The sequence below is a fragment of the Triturus cristatus genome, unplaced genomic scaffold, assembly GCF_964204655.1.
Source record: "Triturus cristatus unplaced genomic scaffold, aTriCri1.1 SCAFFOLD_638, whole genome shotgun sequence".
Taxonomy (NCBI): domain Eukaryota; kingdom Metazoa; phylum Chordata; class Amphibia; order Caudata; family Salamandridae; genus Triturus; species Triturus cristatus.
This window is the reverse complement of record NW_028188162.1, coordinates 81,344-95,645: the sequence shown is the minus strand read 5'-3', so window position 1 is coordinate 95,645 and position 14,302 is coordinate 81,344. Positions and strand designations below refer to the sequence as shown.

Below are 14,302 nucleotides of genomic sequence, written 5' to 3'. Positions count from 1 at the left end.
GTGCTGGGCTGGGGGACAAGCATATGAAGAATTGCTAATGTCAGTGAACCCCAGATAGTTTGAAAGCTTATTTTCAGCTGTTTACCCATAAGGTATATTTATATATTATCGACATGAAGAAACAAATATCACAAAAAAATCAATACAAATGAGATTTTCATTCTTAGTGTTAAAACTTAGAACCATTAATGTATGTTCTATGTGGTTTAGCAATAAATAACAGTTCATCATCTATATTAAATTAATTCATCTACTCATTCTATCAGCTCCTGCTCAAAGGAAATATAGAGATAAACATCAGACAGAAGAAAATGCTTGTAATAAATGAGAGATTTAGTTACTTAGTGTTAGAACTTACAACCATTAATGGATGTTCAAGGCACTTTAACATTAATATATAATTCCACATCTATATCAAATTGATTCAACTACTAGCAGCTCTTGCTCCAAAGAGATATACAGTTAACAAAGAGACACAAGAAAAAGCATCTTTTTTTTAACACAGAAACTTGGCCTGTACAGGGATGGAACCTGTGACCTTGGCGTTATTAGCACCACGCTCTAACCAACTGAGCTAACAGGCCGCCGTTCGTGCTGGGCTGGGGGACAAGCATATGCAGAACTGCTAATGTCAGTGAACCCCAGATAGATTGAAAGCTTATTTTCAGCTGTTTACCCATAAGGTATATTTATATATTATCGACATGAAGAAACAAATATCACAAAAAAATCAATACAAATGAGATTTTCATTCTTAGTGTTAAAACTTAGAACCATTAATGTATGTTCTATGTGGTTTAGCAATAAATAACAGTTCATCATCTATATTAAATTAATTCATCTACTCATTCTATCAGCTCCTGCTCAAAGGAAATATAGAGATAAACATCAGACAGAAGAAAATGCTTGTAATAAATGAGAGATTTAGTTACTTAGTGTTAGAACTTACAACCATTAATGGATGTTCAAGGCACTTTAACATTAATATATAATTCCACATCTATATCAAATTGATTCAACTAATGATTCTAGCAGCTCTTGCTCCAAAGAGATATACAGATAACAAAGAGACAGAAGAAAAAGCATCTTTTATTTAACACAGAAACTTGGCCTGTACAGGGATCGAACCTGTGACCTTGGCGTTATTAGCACCACGCTCTAACCAACTGAGCTAACAGGCCGCCGCTCGTGCTGGGCTGGGGGACAAGCATATGAAGAATTGCTAATGTCAGTGAACCCCAGATAGTTTGAAAGCTTATTTTCAGCTGTTTACCCATAAGGTATATTTATATATTATCGACATGAAGAAACAAATATCACAAAAAAATCAATACAAATGAGATTTTCAATCTTAGTGTTAAAACTTAGAACCATTAATGTATTTTCCATGTGGTTTAGCAATAAATAACAGTTCATAATCTATATTAAATTAATTCATCTACTCATTCTATCAGCTTCTGCTCAAAGGAAATATAGATTTAAACAAGATACAGAAGAAAATGCATCTATTTCAACATTAAAGCAGCGTTAAGTGTTTGCTTGGAGAGTGGTAGAAAGTATGTTCTTGGCATTTTTAACTTCATGTTCTAACAGAATCAGATAATAGGCTTACTATATTTATAGCATACTACTGAAGAAATAACAGATGATGAAGTGCTACTGATTGTTAACCCGAGATAGATGGAAATCTTATATTCAGCTGTTTACATTCATGGTGTCTTTAAGCATTATCAAAAAATCAAAACTAGACTTTCCTAAATTACTTGTAATAAATGGGAGATTAATTACTTAGTGTTAGAACTTTGAACCATTAATGGATGTTCAAGGCACTTTAACATTAATATATAATTCCACATCTATATCAAATTGATTCAACTAATGATTCTAGCAGCTCTTGCTCCAAAGAGATATACAGATAACAAAGAGACAGAAGAAAAAGCATCTTTTATTTAACACAGAAACTTGGCATGTACAGGGATCGAACCAGTGACCTTGGCGTTATTAGCACCACGCTCTAACCAACTGTGCTAACAGGCCGCCGTTCGTGCTGGGCTGGGGGACAAGCATATGAAGAATTGCTAATGTCAGTGAACCCCAGATAGTTTGAAAGCTTATTTTCAGCTGTTTACCCATAAGGTATATTTATATATTATCGACATGAAGAAACAAATATCACAAAAAAATCAATACAAATGAGATTTTCATTCTTAGTGTTAAAACTTAGAACCATTAATGTATGTTCTATGTGGTTTAGCAATAAATAACAGTTCATCATCTATATTAAATTAATTCATCTACTCATTCTATCAGCTCCTGCTCAAAGGAAATATAGAGCTAAACATCAGAAAGAAGAAAATGCTTGTAATAAATGAGAGATTTAGTTACTTAGTGTTAGAACTTACAACCATTAATGGATGTTCAAGGCACTTTAACATTAATATATAATTCCACATCTATATCAAATTGATTCAACTAATGATTCTAGCAGCTCTTGCTCCAAAGAGATATACAGTTAACAAAGAGACACAAGAAAAAGCATCTTTTTTTTAACACAGAAACTTGGCCTGTACAGGGATCGAACCTGTGAGCTTGGCGTTATTAGCACCACGCTCTAACCAACTGAGCTAACAGGCCGCTGTTTGTGCTGGGCTGGGGGACAAGCATATGAAGAATTGCTAATGTCAGTGAACCCCAGATAGTTTGAAAGCTTATTTTCAGCTGTTTACCCATAAGGTATATTTATATATTATCGACATGAAGAAACAAATATCACAAAAAAATCAATACAAATGAGATTTTCATTCTTAGTGTTAAAACTTAGAACCATTAATGTATGTTCTATGTGGTTTAGCAATAAATAACAGTTCATCATCTATATTAAATTAATTCATCTACTCATTCTATCAGCTCCTGCTCAAAGGAAATATAGAGATAAACATCAGACAGAAGAAAATGCTTGTAATAAATGAGAGATTTAGTTACTTAGTGTTAGAACTTACAACCATTAATGGATGTTCAAGGCACTTTAACATTAATATATAATTCCACATCTATATCAAATTGATTCAACTAATGATTCTAGCAGCTCTTGCTCCAAAGAGATATACAGTTAACAAAGAGACACAAGAAAAAGCATCTTTTATTTAACACAGAAACTTGGCCTGTACAGGGATGGAACCTGTGACCTTGGCGTTATTAGCACCACGCTCTAACCAACTGAGCCAACAGGCCGCTGTTCGTGCTGGGCTGGGGGACAAGCATATGAAGAACTGCTAATGTCAGTGAACCCCAGATAGTTTGAAAGCTTATTTTCAGCTGTTTACCCATAAGGTATATTTATATATTATCGACATGAAGAAACAAATATCACAAAAAAATCAATACAAATGAGATTTTCAATCTTAGTGTTAAAACTTAGAACCATTAATGTATTTTCCATGTGGTTTAGCAATAAATAACAGTTCATCATCTATATTAAATTAATTCATCTACTCATTCTATCAGCTTCTGCTCAAAGGAAATATAGATTTAAACAAGATACAGAAGAAAATGCATCTATTTCAACATTAAAGCAGCGTTAAGTGTTTGCTTGGAGAGTGGTAGAAAGTATGTTCTTGGCATTTTTAACTTCATGTTCTAACAGAATCAGATAATAGGCTTACTATATTTATAGCATACTACTGAAGAAATAACAGATGATGAAGTGCTACTGATTGTTAACCCGAGATAGATGGAAATCTTATATTCAGCTGTTTACATTCATGGTGTCTTTAAGCATTATCAAAAAATCAAAACTAGACTTTCCTAAATTACTTGTAATAAATGGGAGATTAATTACTTAGTGTTAGAACTTTGAACCATTAATGGATGTTCAAGGCACTTTAACATTGATATATAATTCCACATCTATATCAAATTGATTCAACTAATCATTCTAGCAGCTCTTGCTCCAAAGAGATATACAGTTAACAAAGAGACACAAGAAAAAGCATCTTTTTTTTAACACAGAGACTTGGCCTGTACAGGGATCGAACCTGTGACCTTGGCGTTATTAGCACCACGCTCTAACCAACTGAGCTAACAGGCCGCCATTCGTGCTGTGCTGGGGGACAAGCATATGCAGAACTGCTAATGTCAGTGAACCCCAGATAGTTTGAAAGCTTATTTTCAGCTGTTTACCCATAAGGTATATTTATATATTATCGACATGAAGAAACAAATATCACAAAAAAATCAATACAAATGAGATTTTCATTCTTAGTGTTAAAACTTAGAACCATTAATGTATGTTCTATGTGGTTTAGCAATAAATAACAGTTCATCATCTATATTAAATTAATTCATCTACTTATTCTATCAGCTCCTGCTCAAAGGAAATATAGAGATAAACATCAGACAGAAGAAAATGCTTGGAATAAATGAGAGATTTAGTTACTTAGTGTTAGAACTTACAACCATTAATGGATGTTCAAGGCACTTTAACATTAATATATAATTCCACATCTATATCAAATTGATTCAACTAATGATTCTAGCAGCTCTTGCTCCAAAGAGATATACAGATAACAAAGAGACAGAAGAAAAAGCATCTTTTATTTAACACAGAAACTTGGCCTGTACAGGGATCGAACCTGTGACCTTGGCGTTATTAGCACCACGCTCTAACCAACTGAGCTAACAGGCCGCCGCTCGTGCTGGGCTGGGGGACAAGCATATGAAGAATTGCTAATGTCAGTGAACCCCAGATAGTTTGAAAGCTTATTTTCAGCTGTTTACCCATAAGGTATATTTATATATTATCGACATGAAGAAACAAATATCACAAAAAAATCAATACAAATGAGATTTTCAATCTTAGTGTTAAAACTTAGAACCATTAATGTATTTTCCATGTGGTTTAGCAATAAATAACAGTTCATAATCTATATTAAATTAATTCATCTACTCATTCTATCAGCTTCTGCTCAAAGGAAATATAGATTTAAACAAGATACAGAAGAAAATGCATCAATTTCAACATTAAAGCAGCGTTAAGTGTTTGCTTGGAGAGTGGTAGAAAGTATGTTCTTGGCATTTTTAACTTCATGTTCTAACAGAATCAGATAATAGGCTTACTATATTTATAGCATACTACTGAAGAAATAACAGATGATGAAGTGCTACTGATTGTTAACTCGAGATAGATGGAAATCTTATATTCAGCTGTTTACATTCATGGTGTCTTTAAGCATTATCAAAAAATCAAAACTAGACTTTCCTAAATTACTTGTAATAAATGGGAGATTAATTACTTAGTGTTAGAACTTTGAACCATTAATGGATGTTCAAGGCACTTTAACATTAATATATAATTCCACATCTATATCAAATTGATTCAACTAATGATTCTAGCAGCTCTTGCTCCAAAGAGATATACAGATAACAAAGAGACAGAAGAAAAAGCATCTTTTATTTAACACAGAAACTTGGCCTGTACAGGGATCGAACCTGTGACCTTGGCGTTATTAGCACCACGCTCTAACCAACTGTGCTAACAGGCCGTTGTTCGTGCTGGGCTGGGGGACAAGCATATGAAGAATTGCTAATGTCAGTGAACCGCAGATAGTTTGAAAGCTTATTTTCAGCTGTTTACCCATAAGGTATATTTATATATTATCGACATGAAGAAACAAATATCACAAAAAAATCAATACAAATGAGATTTTCATTCTTAGTGTTAAAACTTAGAACCATTAATGTATGTTCTATGTGGTTTAGCAATAAATAACAGTTCATCATCTATATTAAATTAATTCATCTACTCATTCTATCAGCTCCTGCTCAAAGGAAATATAGAGATAAACATCAGACAGAAGAAAATGCTTGTAATAAATGAGAGATTTAGTTACTTAGTGTTAGAACTTACAACCATTAATGGATGTTCAAGGCACTTTAACATTAATATATAATTCCACATCTATATCAAATTGATTCAACTAATGATTCTAGCAGCTCTTGCTCCAAAGAGATATACAGTTAACAAAGAGACACAAGAAAAAGCATCTTTTTTTTAACACAGAAACTTGGCCTGTACAGGGATCGAACCTGTGACCTTGGCGTTATTAGCACCACGCTCTAACCAACTGAGCTAACAGGCCGCCGTTCGTGCTGGGCTGGGGGACAAGCATATGAAGAATTGCTAATGTCAGTGAACCCCAGATAGTTTGAAAGCTTATTTTCAGCTGTTTACCCATAAGGTATATTTATATATTATCGACATGAAGAAACAAATATCACAAAAAAATCAATACAAATGAGATTTTCATTCTTAGTGTTAAAACTTAGAACCATTAATGTATGTTCTATGTGGTTTAGCAATAAATAACAGTTCATCATCTATATTAAATTAATTCATCTACTCATTCTATCAGCTCCTGCTCAAAGGAAATATAGAGATAAACATCAGACAGAAGAAAATGCTTGTAATAAATGAGAGATTTAGTTACTTAGTGTTAGAACTTACAACCATTAATGGATGTTCAAGGCACTTTAACATTAATATATAATTCCACATCTATATCAAATTGATTCAACTAATGATTCTAGCAGCTCTTGCTCCAAAGAGATATACAGATAACAAAGAGACAGAAGAAAAAGCATCTTTTATTTAACACAGAAACTTGGCCTGTACAGGGATCGAACCTGTGACCTTGGCGTTATTAGCACCACGCTCTAACCAACTGAGCTAACAGGCCGCCGCTCGTGCTGGGCTGGGGGACAAGCATATGAAGAATTGCTAATGTCAGTGAACCCCAGATAGTTTGAAAGCTTATTTTCAGCTGTTTACCCATAAGGTATATTTATATATTATCGACATGAAGAAACAAATATCACAAAAAAATCAATACAAATGAGATTTTCAATCTTAGTGTTAAAACTTAGAACCATTAATGTATTTTCCATGTGGTTTAGCAATAAATAACAGTTCATAATCTATATTAAATTAATTCATCTACTCATTCTATCAGCTTCTGCTCAAAGGAAATATAGATTTAAACAAGATACAGAAGAAAATGCATCTATTTCAACATTAAAGCAGCGTTAAGTGTTTGCTTGGAGAGTGGTAGAAAGTATGTTCTTGGCATTTTTAACTTCATGTTCTAACAGAATCAGATAATAGGCTTACTATATTTATAGCATACTACTGAAGAAATAACAGATGATGAAGTGCTACTGATTGTTAACCCGAGATAGATGGAAATCTTATATTCAGCTGTTTACATTCATGGTGTCTTTAAGCATTATCAAAAAATCAAAACTAGACTTTCCTAAATTACTTGTAATAAATGGGAGATTAATTACTTAGTGTTAGAACTTTGAACCATTAATGGGTGTTCAAGGCACTTTAACATTAATATATAATTCCACATCTATATCAAATTGATTCAACTAATGATTCTAGCAGCTCTTGCTCCAAAGAGATATACAGATAACAAAGAGACAGAAGAAAAAGCATCTTTTATTTAACACAGAAACTTGGCCTGTACAGGGATCGAACCTGTGACCTTGGCGTTATTAGCACCACGCTCTAACCAACTGAGCTAACAGGCCGCTGTTTGTGCTGGGCTGGGGGACAAGCATATGAAGAATTGCGAATGTCAGTGAACCCCAGATAGTTTGAAAGCTTATTTTCAGCTGTTTACCCATAAGGTATATTTATATATTATCGACATGAAGAAACAAATATCACAAAAAAATCAATACAAATGAGATTTTCAATCTTAGTGTTAAAACTTAGAACCATTAATGTATTTTCCATGTGGTTTAGCAATAAATAACAGTTCATCATCTATATTAAATTAATTCATCTACTCATTCTATCAGCTCCTGCTCAAAGGAAATATAGAGATAAACATCAGACAGAAGAAAATGCTTGTAATAAATGAGAGATTTAGTTACTTAGTGTTAGAACTTTCAACCATTAATGGATGTTCAAGGCACTTTAACATTAATATATAATTCCACATCTATATCAAATTGATTCAACTACTAGCAGCTCTTGCTCCAAAGAGATATACAGTTAACAAAGAGACACAAGAAAAAGCATCTTTTTTTTAACACAGAAACTTGGCCTGTACAGGGATCGAACCTGTGACCTTGGCGTTATTAGCACCACGCTCTAACCAACTGAGCTAACAGGCTGCCGTTCGTTCTGTGCTGGGGGACAAGCATATGCAGAACTGCTAATGTCAGTGAACCCCAGATAGTTTGAAAGCTTATTTTCAGCTGTTTACCCATAAAGTATATTTATATATTATCGACATGAAGAAACAAATATCACAAAAAAATCAATACAAATGAGATTTTTATTCTTAGTGTTAAAACTTAGAACCATTAATGTATGTTCTATGTGGTTTAGCAATAAATAACAGTTCATCATCTATATTAAATTAATTCATCTACTCATTCTATCAGCTCCTGCTCAAAGGAAATATAGAGATAAACATCAGACAGAAGAAAATGCTTGTAATAAATGAGAGATTTAGTTACTTAGTGTTAGAACTTACAACCATTAATGGATGTTCAAGGCACTTTAACATTAATATATAATTCCACATCTATATCAAATTGATTCAACTAATGATTCTAGCAGCTCTTGCTCCAAAGAGATATACAGATAACAAAGAGACAGAAGAAAAAGCATCTTTTATTTAACACAGAAACTTGGCCTGTACAGGGATCGAACCTGTGACCTTGGCGTTATTAGCACCACGCTCTAACCAACTGTGCTAACAGGCCGTTGTTCGTGCTGGGCTGGGGGACAAGCATATGAAGAATTGCTAATGTCAGTGAACCGCAGATAGTTTGAAAGCTTATTTTCAGCTGTTTACCCATAAGGTATATTTATATATTATCGACATGAAGAAACAAATATCACAAAAAAATCAATACAAATGAGATTTTCATTCTTAGTGTTAAAACTTAGAACCATTAATGTATGTTCTATGTGGTTTAGCAATAAATAACAGTTCATCATCTATATTAAATTAATTCATCTACTCATTCTATCAGCTCCTGCTCAAAGGAAATATAGAGCTAAACATCAGACAGAAGAAAATGCTTGTAATAAATGAGAGATTTAGTTACTTAGTGTTAGAACTTACAACCATTAATGGATGTTCAAGGCACTTTAACATTAATATATAATTCCACATCTATATCAAATTGATTCAACTAATGATTCTAGCAGCTCTTGCTCCAAAGAGATATACAGTTAACAAAGAGACACAAGAAAAAGCATCTATTTTTTAACACAGAAACTTGGCCTGTACAGGGATCGAACCTGTGACCTTGGCGTTATTAGCACCACGCTCTAACCAACTGAGCTAACAGGCCGCTGTTTGTGCTGGGCTGGGGGACAAGCATATGAAGAATTGCTAATGTCAGTGAACCCCAGATAGTTTGAAAGCTTATTTTCAGCTGTTTACCCATAAGGTATATTTATATATTATCGACATGAAGAAACAAATATCACAAAAAAATCAATACAAATGAGATTTTCATTCTTAGTGTTAAAACTTAGAACCATTAATGTATGTTCTATGTGGTTTAGCAATAAATAACAGTTCATCATCTATATTAAATTAATTCATCTACTCATTCTATCAGCTCCTGCTCAAAGGAAATATAGAGATAAACATCAGACAGAAGAAAATGCTTGTAATAAATGAGAGATTTAGTTACTTAGTGTTAGAACTTACAACCATTAATGGATGTTCAAGGCACTTTAACATTAATATATAATTCCACATCTATATCAAATTGATTCAACTACTAGCAGCTCTTGCTCCAAAGAGATATACAGTTAACAAAGAGACACAAGAAAAAGCATCTTTTTTTTAACACAGAAACTTGGCCTGTACAGGGATGGAACCTGTGACCTTGGCGTTATTAGCACCACGCTCTAACCAACTGAGCTAACAGGCCGCCATTCGTGCTGGGCTGGGGGACAAGCATATGCAGAACTGCTAATGTCAGTGAACCCCAGATAGATTGAAAGCTTATTTTCAGCTGTTTACCCATAAGGTATATTTATATATTATCGACATGAAGAAACAAATATCACAAAAAAATCAATACAAATGAGATTTTCATTCTTAGTGTTAAAACTTAGAACCATTAATGTATGTTCTATGTGGTTTAGCAATAAATAACAGTTCATCATCTATATTAAATTAATTCATCTACTCATTCTATCAGCTCCTGCTCAAAGGAAATATAGAGATAAACATCAGACAGAAGAAAATGCTTGTAATAAATGAGAGATTTAGTTACTTAGTGTTAGAACTTACAACCATTAATGGATGTTCAAGGCACTTTAACATTAATATATAATTCCACATCTATATCAAATTGATTCAACTAATGATTCTAGCAGCTCTTGCTCCAAAGAGATATACAGATAACAAAGAGACAGAAGAAAAAGCATCTTTTATTTAACACAGAAACTTGGCCTGTACAGGGATCGAACCTGTGACCTTGGCGTTATTAGCACCACGCTCTAACCAACTGAGCTAACAGGCCGCCGCTCGTGCTGGGCTGGGGGACAAGCATATGAAGAATTGCTAATGTCAGTGAACCCCAGATAGTTTGAAAGCTTATTTTCAGCTGTTTACCCATAAGGTATATTTATATATTATCGACATGAAGAAACAAATATCACAAAAAAATCAATACAAATGAGATTTTCAATCTTAGTGTTAAAACTTAGAACCATTAATGTATTTTCCATGTGGTTTAGCAATAAATAACAGTTCATAATCTATATTAAATTAATTCATCTACTCATTCTATCAGCTTCTGCTCAAAGGAAATATAGATTTAAACAAGATACAGAAGAAAATGCATCTATTTCAACATTAAAGCAGCGTTAAGTGTTTGCTTGGAGAGTGGTAGAAAGTATGTTCTTGGCATTTTTAACTTCATGTTCTAACAGAATCAGATAATAGGCTTACTATATTTATAGCATACTACTGAAGAAATAACAGATGATGAAGTGCTACTGATTGTTAACCCGAGATAGATGGAAATCTTATATTCAGCTGTTTACATTCATGGTGTCTTTAAGCATTATCAAAAAATCAAAACTAGACTTTCCTAAATTACTTGTAATAAATGGGAGATTAATTACTTAGTGTTAGAACTTTGAACCATTAATGGATGTTCAAGGCACTTTAACATTAATATATAATTCCACATCTATATCAAATTGATTCAACTAATGATTCTAGCAGCTCTTGCTCCAAAGAGATATACAGATAACAAAGAGACAGAAGAAAAAGCATCTTTTATTTAACACAGAAACTTGGCATGTACAGGGATCGAACCAGTGACCTTGGCGTTATTAGCACCACGCTCTAACCAACTGTGCTAACAGGCCGCCGTTCGTGCTGGGCTGGGGGACAAGCATATGAAGAATTGCTAATGTCAGTGAACCCCAGATAGTTTGAAAGCTTATTTTCAGCTGTTTACCCATAAGGTATATTTATATATTATCGACATGAAGAAACAAATATCACAAAAAAATCAATACAAATGAGATTTTCATTCTTAGTGTTAAAACTTAGAACCATTAATGTATGTTCTATGTGGTTTAGCAATAAATAACAGTTCATCATCTATATTAAATTAATTCATCTACTCATTCTATCAGCTCCTGCTCAAAGGAAATATAGAGCTAAACATCAGAAAGAAGAAAATGCTTGTAATAAATGAGAGATTTAGTTACTTAGTGTTAGAACTTACAACCATTAATGGATGTTCAAGGCACTTTAACATTAATATATAATTCCACATCTATATCAAATTGATTCAACTAATGATTCTAGCAGCTCTTGCTCCAAAGAGATATACAGTTAACAAAGAGACACAAGAAAAAGCATCTTTTTTTTAACACAGAAACTTGGCCTGTACAGGGATCGAACCTGTGAGCTTGGCGTTATTAGCACCACGCTCTAACCAACTGAGCTAACAGGCCGCTGTTTGTGCTGGGCTGGGGGACAAGCATATGAAGAATTGCTAATGTCAGTGAACCCCAGATAGTTTGAAAGCTTATTTTCAGCTGTTTACCCATAAGGTATATTTATATATTATCGACATGAAGAAACAAATATCACAAAAAAATCAATACAAATGAGATTTTCATTCTTAGTGTTAAAACTTAGAACCATTAATGTATGTTCTATGTGGTTTAGCAATAAATAACAGTTCATCATCTATATTAAATTAATTCATCTACTCATTCTATCAGCTCCTGCTCAAAGGAAATATAGAGATAAACATCAGACAGAAGAAAATGCTTGTAATAAATGAGAGATTTAGTTACTTAGTGTTAGAACTTACAACCATTAATGGATGTTCAAGGCACTTTAACATTAATATATAATTCCACATCTATATCAAATTGATTCAACTAATGATTCTAGCAGCTCTTGCTCCAAAGAGATATACAGTTAACAAAGAGACACAAGAAAAAGCATCTTTTATTTAACACAGAAACTTGGCCTGTACAGGGATGGAACCTGTGACCTTGGCGTTATTAGCACCACGCTCTAACCAACTGAGCTAACAGGCCGCTGTTCGTGCTGGGCTGGGGGACAAGCATATGAAGAACTGCTAATGTCAGTGAACCCCAGATAGTTTGAAAGCTTATTTTCAGCTGTTTACCCATAAGGTATATTTATATATTATCGACATGAAGAAACAAATATCACAAAAAAATCAATACAAATGAGATTTTCATTCTTAGTGTTAAAACTTAGAACCATTAATGTATTTTCCATGTGGTTTAGCAATAAATAACAGTTCATCATCTATATTAAATTAATTCATCTACTCATTCTATCAGCTTCTGCTCAAAGGAAATATAGATTTAAACAAGATACAGAAGAAAATGCATTTATTTCAACATTAAAGCAGCGTTAAGTGTTTGCTTGGAGAGTGGTAGAAAGTATGTTCTTGGCATTTTTAACTTCATGTTCTAACAGAATCAGATAATAGGCTTACTATATTTATAGCATACTACTGAAGAAATAACAGATGATGAAGTGCTACTGATTGTTAACCCGAGATAGATGGAAATCTTATATTCAGCTGTTTACATTCATGGTGTCTTTAAGCATTATCAAAAAATCAAAACTAGACTTTCCTAAATTACTTGTAATAAATGGGAGATTAATTACTTAGTGTTAGAACTTTGAACCATTAATGGATGTTCAAGGCACTTTAACATTGATATATAATTCCACATCTATATCAAATTGATTCAACTAATCATTCTAGCAGCTCTTGCTCCAAAGAGATATACAGTTAACAAAGAGACACAAGAAAAAGCATCTTTTTTTTAACACAGAAACTTGGCCTGTACAGGGATCGAACCTGTGACCTTGGCGTTATTAGCACCACGCTCTAACCAACTGAGCTAACAGGCCGCTGTTTGTGCTGGGCTGGGGGACAAGCATATGAAGAATTGCCAATGTCAGTGAACCCCAGATAGTTTGAAAGCTTATTTTCAGCTGTTTACCCATAAGGTATATTTATATATTATCGACATGAAGAAACAAATATCACAAAAAAATCAATACAAATGAGATTTTCATTCTTAGTGTTAAAACTTAGAACCATTAATGTATGTTCTATGTGGTTTAGCAATAAATAACAGTTCATCATCTATATTAAATTAATTCATCTACTCATTCTATCAGCTCCTGCTCAAAGGAAATATAGAGATAAACATCAGACAGAAGAAAATGCTTGTAATAAATGAGAGATTTAGTTACTTAGTGTTAGAACTTACAACCATTAATGGATGTTCAAGGCACTTTAACATTAATATATAATTCCACATCTATATCAAATTGATTCAACTAATGATTCTAGCAGCTCTTGCTCCAAAGAGATATACAGTTATCAAAGAGACACAAGAAAAAGCATCTTTTTTTTAACACAGAAACTTGGCCTGTACAGGGATCGAACCTGTGACCTTGGCGTTATTAGCACCACGCTCTAACCAACTGAGCTAACAGGCCGCTGTTCGTGCTGGGCTGGGGGACAAGCATATGAAGAATGGCCAATGTCAGTGAACCCCAGATAGTTTGAAAGCTTATTTTCAGCTGTTTACCCATAAGGTATATGTATATATTATCGACATGAAGAAACAAATATCACAAAAAAATCAATACAAATGAGATTTTCATTCTTAGTGTTAAAACTTAGAACCATTAATGTATTTTCTATGTGGTTTAGCAATAAATAACAGTTTATC

The 14,302-nt window shown here is 33.4% G+C and overlaps 10 non-coding genes across 10 annotated transcripts; all 10 read right to left on the bottom strand.

The window, feature by feature from the left end:
- Window positions 1-1,107: 1,107 nt before the first annotated feature.
- TRNAI-AAU (transfer RNA isoleucine (anticodon AAU)) lies at window positions 1,108-1,181 on the bottom strand. The gene has a single exon. It is a non-coding gene; the product is annotated as a tRNA-Ile (tRNA).
- Window positions 1,182-4,013: 2,832 nt separating this feature from the next.
- Window positions 4,014-4,087, bottom strand: TRNAI-AAU (transfer RNA isoleucine (anticodon AAU)). The gene has a single exon. It is a non-coding gene; the product is annotated as a tRNA-Ile (tRNA).
- A 523-nt stretch (window positions 4,088-4,610) lies between these two features.
- TRNAI-AAU (transfer RNA isoleucine (anticodon AAU)) lies at window positions 4,611-4,684 on the bottom strand. Its single transcript has one exon. It is a non-coding gene; the product is annotated as a tRNA-Ile (tRNA).
- Window positions 4,685-6,063: 1,379 nt separating this feature from the next.
- TRNAI-AAU (transfer RNA isoleucine (anticodon AAU)) lies at window positions 6,064-6,137 on the bottom strand. The gene has a single exon. It is a non-coding gene; the product is annotated as a tRNA-Ile (tRNA).
- A 523-nt stretch (window positions 6,138-6,660) lies between these two features.
- On the bottom strand, window positions 6,661-6,734 carry TRNAI-AAU (transfer RNA isoleucine (anticodon AAU)). The gene has a single exon. It is a non-coding gene; the product is annotated as a tRNA-Ile (tRNA).
- Window positions 6,735-7,516: 782 nt separating this feature from the next.
- TRNAI-AAU (transfer RNA isoleucine (anticodon AAU)) lies at window positions 7,517-7,590 on the bottom strand. The gene has a single exon. It is a non-coding gene; the product is annotated as a tRNA-Ile (tRNA).
- Window positions 7,591-9,301: 1,711 nt separating this feature from the next.
- On the bottom strand, window positions 9,302-9,375 carry TRNAI-AAU (transfer RNA isoleucine (anticodon AAU)). The gene has a single exon. It is a non-coding gene; the product is annotated as a tRNA-Ile (tRNA).
- A 1,114-nt stretch (window positions 9,376-10,489) lies between these two features.
- TRNAI-AAU (transfer RNA isoleucine (anticodon AAU)) lies at window positions 10,490-10,563 on the bottom strand. The gene has a single exon. It is a non-coding gene; the product is annotated as a tRNA-Ile (tRNA).
- Window positions 10,564-13,395: 2,832 nt separating this feature from the next.
- TRNAI-AAU (transfer RNA isoleucine (anticodon AAU)) lies at window positions 13,396-13,469 on the bottom strand. The gene has a single exon. It is a non-coding gene; the product is annotated as a tRNA-Ile (tRNA).
- Window positions 13,470-13,992: 523 nt separating this feature from the next.
- On the bottom strand, window positions 13,993-14,066 carry TRNAI-AAU (transfer RNA isoleucine (anticodon AAU)). The gene has a single exon. It is a non-coding gene; the product is annotated as a tRNA-Ile (tRNA).
- Window positions 14,067-14,302: the final 236 nt, after the last annotated feature.